Source organism: Vicia villosa, unplaced genomic scaffold (assembly GCF_029867415.1).
Source record: "Vicia villosa cultivar HV-30 ecotype Madison, WI unplaced genomic scaffold, Vvil1.0 ctg.003754F_1_1, whole genome shotgun sequence".
Lineage (NCBI taxonomy): Eukaryota > Viridiplantae > Streptophyta > Magnoliopsida > Fabales > Fabaceae > Vicia > Vicia villosa.
Genome location: NW_026706289.1, coordinates 127,519 through 137,919, shown reverse-complemented (window position 1 = coordinate 137,919; position 10,401 = coordinate 127,519). Strand labels below are relative to the sequence as shown.

Here is a 10,401-nt window from a genome sequence, read left to right as displayed (position 1 = left end):
AATCAAATTTTCCACTTGGTTGTCCCAAGGTGTCCCATATTTCTGCAGGAACAGGCTCAGTTTCATTGCCTTTGGATTTCTCTGACGGAGGATATGGTTCTTCCTGAGATATGTATCCCGAGTCATTGAGATAACATTTCCATTCTTCTTCAGTATCGGAGCGACCTTCTTCGATGCATTCTTCGATAAGGACATTAACCTCTTGAGGAATTGGGTTAAGGAACCCTCCACTAATGAATGTTTCTTTGATTGGACGAAGGGTTTCATCTTTCTTGGTGCAGTTTGAGAATGTTGGTGAACATCCGAGACCTGCTCTGGTTTCATTCTTAGTAGGGATCACAACTTGCCCCCAGCCAGTGGTAGTTCCATCTTTCACTACTTTTACCGCCTCTTTGTATGAAGAGATCGATGCTTTCTTCTTGGAAGATTCGTCTTCTAAAGAGAGACCTTGGAACTGAGTTCCTTCCTCATTATCGGCACTTATGAAAGAGAAATTGGATAAATGACTCACCATCAAGGCTTGTTCTCCACTTATTGTTACCAATTTTCCATTTGTTACAAACTTTAACTTTTGGTGGAGCGTAGAAGTTACTGCCCCTGCTTCATGGATCCATGGTCGTCCTAACAGACAGCTATAAGCAGCTTGAATGTCCATGACCTGGAAGGTGATTTGAAATGTATGTGGACCAATTGTCATGGGAAGGTTGACTTCGCCGATAACAGATTTTCGCGATCCATCAAATGCTTTGACTACCACACCACTGAATTTCATAGGCATTCCTTGGTAAGACAAACGAGCAAGAGTCGTCTTTGGCATAACATTCAAGGAAGATCCGGTGTCTACTAAAACATTGGACAAAGAGTCTGACTGACAGTTCATAGAAATGTGCAAAGCAAGATTGTGATTTTTACCCTCCTCGGGGAGTTCTTCATCACAGAAGCTTAAATTGTTACAAGCTGTTATATTGGCTATTATCCCATCAAAGTGGTCAACAGTCACATCATGATCTACAAAATCTTGATCCAAGACCCTCATCAGGGCTTCCCTGTGGGCTTCTGAGTTTAAAAGCAATGAAAGTATTGAGATTTTTGAAGGAGTCTGCATAAGCTGATCCACAATCTTGTATTCACTTCTTTTGATAAGCTTCAAAATTTCATCAAAATCGGGATTGACATTGGTTCCACTGGATTGACCAACATCAGTGTTTGGATTACTGACAGGAGTTTCCACAGGATTCCCTACTGGTGTATTGACAGGATTTTGCCCGGTAACAGGAGCAACAGGCTGCTTCGGAGGTAGTGGAGTATACACACGTCCACTTCTTGTTACTCGACTCACATCAGCGATGTTTTCGACAGATGAGAGAGTTGGTAAAGGAACTTCTTGTCCATCCTTTATCATTGTTGCATTGTAGTTGTATGGAACTGCCTTGTCAGAGTCATAAGGAACAGGTCCAGGTAGACAAATGATTAAAGGAGCAACAGGAACCTTCGGCTTGTTGTAAGTAACTTCCATGCGCTCAGGCATGTTGAAATGAGGAACGATGACGTTAACTGTAGGCATTTCCGAGTTGATATCTGAGACTAAAAGCTCATGCGGATAACATCCTATCATGTTAACTTCATTTTCATCCCTATTTCTGTAGATCTCAATAGTACCATTATCTAGCAAAACTTGGAGATCTCTTCTCACAATCGAACACCCGTGAGGATCCACACAACATATTCTACAGGAACCGTATTGATGTTGGCGAAAATTCTGCCCCCGACAAAGAGTGGCGTGCATTTGTACCAAATCGGCTCTCGAGAAGTTGATATTATAGACTCGATATGGACCAGGACATCCATACACCATGTTTACAACATGCCCTCCATGATTGGGCAGCGGATTTGCTTGCACATTAGGATTCAAATTTCTGAAAGAGAGGAGATTAGATCTTACCAACCTCTGAACTTCATATTTCAAAGCTATGCAATGCTCAAGATCATGGCCAGGTGCCCCTTGATGATAAAGGCATGAAACCTCAGCTTTGTACCACCATGGGAGTCTCTCAGGTACTGGTGGTGGTGCTTTAGTTTGAATAAGGCCTCTTTCAATCAGTGCAGGGTACAATTCTGTGTAGGTCATCGGAATCGGATCGAACTGTGGAGTTCTTTGTACTCGATTCTGATTATTGTTTAACTGCTGAGCCTGTTGTCGAGGCTGTTGTTGTTGAAACTGAGGAGTGAATCCCGGATTAGGTGATGTATTAACAACTGGCGCAATAGCAGCAATCTGTTGTCGACGATTGACGTTTCCTCTTGGCTTCCCTTGGGATACCATGTCAACACTTTGTTCCTTCTTCTTTGGGAAACCACTTCCGAGCTTTTTGGTTCCGCTTGAAGATCCACCTTCTTTAGTCAGACGTCCGGTTCGGACTCCTTCTTCTAGACGCATCCCCATGTTTACCATCTCGGTGAAATCACTTGGAGCACTAGCAATCATGCGTTCATAGTAAAACGGACCGAGAGTATTCAAGAAGATCTTTGTCATCTCTTTCTCTTTTAACGGTGGATTAATCTGAGCAGCAGTTTCTCTCCATCGTTGGGCATACTCTTTGAAAGCTTCATGATCTTTCTGAGCCATGGACCGAAGCTGATCTCTATCTGGAGCCATATCCGAGTTATACTTGTATTGTCGGACAAAGGCCTCACCTAGGTCGTTGAAAGTCCGAATATTGGTGCTATCCAAACCTGTGTACCACTTCAGTGCGGCACCAGTTAAACTGTCTTGAAAGTAATGGATAAGCAACTGATGATTATCTGCATAAGTAGACATCTTCCTGGCATACATCACAAGATGGCTTTGCGGACAAGAACTACCTTTATACTTCTCAAAGTCTGGGACCTTGAATTTAGCTGGTATTTGTACACTGGGAACCAAACATAGCTCCTGGGCATTCTTTCCAAACAAATCTTTTCCCCGAATAGCTTTAACTTCCAGCTGAATCTTGTTGAATTGTTCTTGGAGATCTCCTACAAGGCTTCGCTGATTTGTGCTATCACCCTGATCATGATAAACCTCATTGTCTCCGTAAGGAACAGTGTGAACCATAGGAGTCGGAACCGTCATAGTGGGTTGAGAAAGTGCCATAGTAACTTGAGAAAAAGTTATCCCCTGATTTGGAGTGAACTGTGAACTCTGAGCAGCAGGCGCTTCAGTTGTGGATGTTTGAACCCCAGAAACATTATGGCGGAAACCTGTACCAAAGCTGAAAGGCGTGCCCCAACCTTCTGGCATGGAGAAAGATGGAATGCCGAATGCAACCGTAGAAACTGGAGTAGTAACCTCAGATGTTACTGTTGCTTGACTGTTAGGTGGCGGCGGCTGATTCTGTGCGGCCATTAAAGAGTCAACCAGAGTAGTGAGACTTTCCAACTTTTCCTGAAGAGTGGTCACTGTACCACGGAGCTCAATATTCTCTTGTTCAGAGTGTTCCATTACTCTTCTTCTGCTTGAACGAGTATTGTATCTGTGATCTGATTGCGAGCGCGGTCGAGAAACTTTGAGACGCGACAGCTTGACGATCTAATGGAGAAAGATCCAAAAGATGAGACTCTATACAACAGACTCGATATGCAGAATGATGCATGCAAAAAGAAATTTATGATTTTTCCAAATATTTTAAAGATTATTCTCTTGCAAACATTTGAACACAAACAAATCTTTTATTCATTCATTTTTTTTTATTTTATTACAATAATTGGAAATGTTACAACATTGGAGCGTAGCTCCTTACAAAAGCAAATAAAAAGCTAAACAATCCTAAGCATCTTCATCAGACGAAGAACCAAATGCATTGTGCAGTTTGAGCTTCATGATTTCTTTCCCATAGTAAGCTTTCAATTCGGCCTTTTCGGTCTTTAGCTTGTCAACAATATTCTTCCAATCGTCAGGAGTTGGAGCGTTGCTTGTTGAACCTTCAGGTTTTTTCTTGCTTTCTTTGATGTACCTCTTGATTGCAGCGTCTTTCTGACGAATCTTCTCATCTTTACTCATGAGCCATCCATCTTGACAGTAGAGAGTTTCTTCGTGATCTTTCACTTGTTTCTTCAACCTTCTGTTTTCCATATCGGTCCTACGAAACTTGTGCTCCCAAGCGTTTTTCTCTAACCTCATCTTGGCTAAAGTGTCTTGGTATTCCTTCATAGTGGGAATGGGAATATTGGGTAGTTGAGGTACCACAAGAGACATGGGTTTTTCATAATCATAAGGCATTTGAAACTCCTTTGCTCTTTCCTTTACCCAGCAGGTGTAGGCGTCCGTAGCAATGCAATTCCTTTCCTCACCTTTTTCTTTCCATCGGACGTCGTACCAAGCTCTCATCATTCTTGTCTTCAACCTTTGAGGATCTTCCCTTTCTTGATAGAAGTAGCTTTCTACTGCGAGACCAACAGGTTTAACTGAATTTGCATACCCGAGTTGTCGTCGGGCTAAGATCGGATTGTAGTTAATTCCTCCTTGTGTACCAATGAGAGGTACGTTGGCGAATTCTCCGCAACTATCAATGGTTTCTGTACCACAGCGAGCCAAGGTATACCAACGGATATCATTATTAGTAAGAGACATAAGTCTTCGAGGCCAACGCAAACCTTCTCGGTTTTCTGTGAAAATAGGAGACTCAGGTAAGTGTGAAACAATCCATTTGAACAATAGAGGTGCACAACATACAATGATTCCACCGCCTTCACTACAACATTTTGACTCTACGGCAACGCCTGAATTTTGGAAAGTCAAAAAAACCGTTCTCGTAGTAAGTAATAGACAACGATTTCTATATCTTGTTGCAATAGCCCTTATATTATTTGCAACAGACGAAAAGCGTTGGCATAGATATCAAAGAGAATGGCTCTCTTTTGCACCATATCAAAACCGTACTCATTTAGTTTTTAATTATTTTAATAATTTATATATACGTCTCACCGTTCCCTTATATCTAATATCCTCTTTCAACTTTTTTTTTCAATAATTTTTTTATTTTAATTTTTTAGATATTAAAATATCAATTAAATTTAAAATTATTTAAAATAATTTTTTATAAGTATTATTATATATATATTTTGTAAAATTATTTAATTTTAATTATATTTAATTTGTTATAATTCAGGTTGCAAGAGTTTAAAAGAAATTTTTTTAATTATATAAAAATTAAAATGAATTCTAGTATTTTAAAACGTTTTATAAGAGTGGTATTAATATATTTTTTTTAAAGTTAAAACAAATTACATATTATTTTTTCAAAACAATTGTAATTATTTAGTTAATTGTTTAAATATTTATTTAAAAAAAGAAAAGAAAAACGAAGTAAATATAAAAGTTACATGAAATTATCTAACCACAAGCAAAGTGAGTTTGGAAAAAAAGGGGAGAAAGGTTGTTCGTTCTAGGGTTCAGAGGGGTATTCTTCGTCTCGAAATTTCAAGGGTTAAAACCGTTGATTCTTCCTCTCACAAATGGTTCCGATATTTCATCAGGTTCTTGATACCTCTTCTAGTGGGTGAGTTCCTTTTCCTCTTCATCTCTCGTGATTCATGTTGAACCATTGAGTTTTGTATTTTGAAAAATTTTCCATTTTAATTTTATCAGTTTTGATTCAGATCTCTTTTCTACCCATTAGGCTTTCTCATTTTCATGTTTATTATGTAGATCTAGAATCCTTATTTGCTCTAGATCTGAACATTTTCATTTTCAATTGAGCTTAGCACTGTGTTTAGTGCTATATTCAGTCATTTGGTGACACGAGCTTGGGTAGACGGCACTAATTTGATGAGGTGCTTGACAATTTTTCAAATCGAAAACTGTTGTGACAGAAGTTGTTTCAACTAGAAGTTATGGGTTTGATTGGTTTGTGTTTATTTCTAGCCATACAAGACTCTGTTTCCCACAAATACAAGTATTTACCTTTTCCTCTTGTGGATGAACCTCCCTGAGAAGATTTACAACTTCTAGTTGAATGAATTTTTTTCTTAATTATAATCTTTGTTTCCCTTTTGGTTGAATGGTTTTGATTTGGGCAGGTACATAGATGATGATCAGCTTGTTGTGAATTTCAAGAAACATGACCCTAAGTTTAAATGGTCGGACATCATGGAATCGTGGGAATCACTTGTCGCTGGATCATCACAGCTTTTGAACGGAGAGAAATCAAAATTAGAGGATGATGCTCAAGTTCAAGCATCAGCAGATGCATAACATTCTATATCCTAGGTAACTTCATTGAAATTATAAATGTATAGTTGTGGTATAGTTTCCCTAATTTTTCCTGGAATTTTGATAGGAAGGATCTAACTAGGATTCAATATTCAGCTTCTGAAGACAGTTAAATGTGATGCATATGCTGAGTTGTTAAAGGTATGTTATTTTCTTTCATGTTGAAACTGTTACATGTGATATATATGTTAAATCACTTTGCTTAGAATGTTAATTCATCATACTAGGATAACAGATTTAATGCATGATGAGTTTTAATGAATATGAATTTTTGAATTATCTCTAATATTCTTTTCTTCTCAAGTATACACCACTTAGTACACAAGAGTTACCGAAATCTTATTCCAACCAAACCGTTGATTAATGAAGTGTCATTGCTAATTTGCTATGTTTTGCTCTTTCTTCGTGTTCTACGATATAACTTTATAGACTGAGACATCGAATTTCTGTGTAGTATGAATCATCAACATTAGCATATATATAATATTATTATAGATTTGTAAGATAAATTGTGTGAGTGCCTCTGTTTTAGGTACTACCAGGTGTAGATGCAGCCCATGATGTAGTTACAAATCTATTTTAAGTATTACCTGGTGTAGATGGAGCCCATGATGGCAACTTACTATCCCAACAATGTCACTACTGCTCTTATTCAATAGGTACGCATTCACCTTCTGTTCAAACTCCATTGAATAGTCTTTATTTGTCTTATATTTGCATGTGACCCCATATGGCACCTTTTGTTGACTTCATTTAATTTTTTTCTTTTCTATTTAGTCAATAATATATAGTTTAATATTATAGATGTAATTTTTGTTTTGTTTTCTAGATGATCCTTGTTTAACTTTTGCAGATTGGTAAGTTTGATAGCCCTTAGTGGTTGACCAAATATTTATGATGTGATATTACTAATTGAGTGCAAATAGCATGTTAATAAATATATAGATTTGTTGATGTTGGAACTACAATGGTTCTTACTAATTGCTTACTTTTTTGTTTAGAAAAACTAAAATATGTTCCCTCTATTGCAAAATGGACTTGATACTAAGGTAGAAAAAAACCGAGAAAGCAAGTGAAGGAGAGAAAGAATATAGCTAAGAAGATGCGCATACTAAAAAAGCTAATTTTGTAGATAAGACAAATAATGTTCTGTAGATGATTGCTTACATTTTAGGTGATGCTACTTTGGTTGATTTATAAAAATGAACATTTGTTTTATGTGCAGATTAAAGCTTCTGATGCTGCAAAGGTTGAGAAAATAGAAATGAGTTTTTGGACTAATTATAATGATTTAATGGTTATTTTTTATTTGTTTTTTCTTAATAATTATTTTATCATCTTAGGCTAGGTCTATAGAATGAGATATTTTGGCCTGAGTGGGTTGATTCTTGTTACTTTTTTTTTTTTTTATATTATGATTCTTGTTACTTGGAAAGTAGAGAATTTGAGTCTAACATTGAACAATTTTAATTATGGTTTTCTTTTTTTGTACTATTTCATACATTGTATATTCTAATTGGCAAGTTACTGTAAAAGATCTACTCAATTCAATACAAATTGCTTTGATCAATGTGCTTTTTCATTTAGATTATAAGATGGAAATGTGATTATGATGAATGATATTGATAACTTTATCACAATAGTAAACCTTGGAATATGGGGTAGTTAGGTTTATAAAGCTAAGCTGAATTTTGTTTTGTTTCAGCTTGTGTACAAGGTAGTATATATTGATAAAAAATAAAAATGACAATTAATCCCTTGACGTGATAATTTTTTTAATAGTTTTTTTTTTTAATTTTGAAAACATGTTACCTGCGGATTTACTTACGGAATCAAATTTCCTTTTGGAAATTACCTGCAGATTTACTTATGGAATTAAAATTTCCTTCAGATTTAGTTATGAATTTACCTGCGGATTTATCATAAGATAGTCGATCCCTAAAGTATACTAATTGCAACGGTTGAGATATGGGAACGGTTAGAAACCATTGCCATTGGGAAGTGTTATAGCCGTTCTCTAAGGTTTACCTAAAACAACGGTTATCCCCTAGGCGTTACTGTTTGGTACCAAATCCGTTGCAAAATGCTAAGGCAACGCCTCGATTGGCCACGACCTGAAAACCGTTCTGGTAACTTAAGGCAACGGATTTTTCATTTTTTGCAACGGTTTTTTAGTGTTGCTGTAGGCCAACAATGTTGTAGTGCTTGGCGATTCCTATGATGGACAGAGAAATACATGTCACCAAGTAAAGTCGGAACAGGATTTCCAATCAGAAAAATCTTTATGGCATTGATATCAACAGAACCAACCCATAGATGAGCAAGGCTAGTACAGCTTCAAAAGCTATCACGCTACCAGTTTCGATGAAATCAAAGGCCTTCTTTACCAGGAAGTGTGAAGTTAAACCCGGGAGGTTTCCTTTGGTACTCCAATTACTCTCTACTTCAGATTTCTTCAAGTGGATACTTGTTGCAATGACATGTGACTTAGGAATGGCTTCCAAACCATTGAAAGGTATTTTGTCAGACACAGGGATACCCAAAAGATTGGCATATTCTTCCAAGGTCGGTACCAACTGGTAGTCTGGAAAGGTGAAACAACGGTAGACGGGATCATAGAACTGAACCAGAGTTTTGAGAAGTCCTTCATCAACATGAGTGTTCAGGATAGGCAAAAGCTTTCCATAACTTTTCCTAAAATTAGAAGGATTTTGTACAGAAGATGCTAACTCTATCAGTTTTCCCACATCAGGCGCTTTGAAACCGTATTTCTTGGTATGCCTTTTTACTTCTTCCATGACTAAATCCTAAAATGTTTGCAAAGAAAATTTCTCTAAATCTTTGGAAAAATCATGTTTTTATGGAAAAAATGGGTTTTTTTTTGAATGTATGAATGCGTGGATGCATGAATGCCACATATTCAAACATGGTAAAACAGACATGGTAATGGTAACGCAAACATGGTACACAAACATGGTAATTCAAACATAGTACACACAGGTTCAAAGGTCCAGCGTCACGAGCATGAGGTCAGAGAACCAAATAGGGATAGATCTAGTTAATCACCTGTACAACATGTTCTACTGATACGTCAGAGTCTACATTTTTCTTTCGGATATTACCGGCTTTCACAACTAAACTGATGAGCCAGAAATATTCTCAAGAAAAACTCGTCTGAGTGTGGTTCTCCGCATGACAACTATCCAAGTCTTCACCTCGATCGTTTCTGCACCACGTCCTAATAAGGCCAGGATGGGTTGGGGTTCTACGGTCTCTCAGCTTCTACAGTTCAATGCGGCAATAATGTCTTCGCTACGAAAGCATGCTAAACATATATTACCAACAAGGAACCTCCACTGAGCGGAAGGATTCTCAAGTGCGCCTGCACATGACTATACCCTCCACCTAATTTCTTATGTGTACTTAATCCGGGTTAGGATTTGTCCATAATGTATCACTTGTAACAGAACCACACAAGTAACAGAACCAAAGAATCACACATATAACAAAAATTAAAATAAAAACAATAATTAGAAATAACCCTTCCTTTGGAAACAATAAAAAGATGGTCCCCAGTGAAGTCGCCATTTTTCTGTCGCGGGCGAAAAACCGTTTTGTTCCTCTTTTTTGTGGATGAGACACCTGATGCCTTCTTTGGGCTCGAGTGCTCAAAAAAATGATTTTTCTTTTGTACCGACCAAACTTTTTATTATTTCCAAAGGAGGAAAAGGAAAAAAGCTGCAATAACCTAAAAGTGGGGGGAGATCTTGGGTAAGAGGGTTGGTTATACGAAGGGAAGGTATTAGCACCCAACGTATCTGTAGTACTCTACAGGGTTCTTTATTGTTTTTTATTCTATGCTACGGTGAAGGTTCTGTTGTGAAATAGGTGGGACCTAAGGTGTTTGTTTGATTATGCTCGCAAAGATCATCGCGATCCTCTGCATACATATCCCTTAGAGGGAATCAGAGCATCTGTAGCTCGGGGTCTACGGGTGCTAAGGTTTGAATGGTTTTTTTTTGTTTTGTTTTGCTCGCCAAGGATCGACCTTGTGCCTACGTATTCTCAAAGGGATGTTGAGAAAGTCAGAGCAATCGTAGTTCCCACTTATGCTAGTGGAAGCAAAGGAAAATAGACAAATGTCGTCTAAA

General features: G+C 37.6%; 1 long non-coding RNA gene across 3 annotated transcripts; it reads left to right on the top strand.

Annotated features, from left to right (window-relative positions):
- The first annotated feature begins 5,371 nt into the window (after window positions 1–5,371).
- Window positions 5,372–10,031, top strand: LOC131641444 (uncharacterized). 3 transcript variants are annotated; one of them, XR_009295546.1, is made up of 5 exons: window positions 5,372–5,537; window positions 6,058–6,247; window positions 6,318–6,391; window positions 6,783–6,909; window positions 7,252–10,031. It is a non-coding gene; the product is annotated as an uncharacterized LOC131641444 (long non-coding RNA). The 3 variants fall into 3 exon arrangements; XR_009295545.1 differs by having other exon boundaries at window positions 5,373–5,537; window positions 7,476–10,030; XR_009295544.1 differs by having other exon boundaries at window positions 5,373–5,537; window positions 6,783–10,029.
- The last annotated feature ends 370 nt before the right edge of the window (window positions 10,032–10,401 follow it).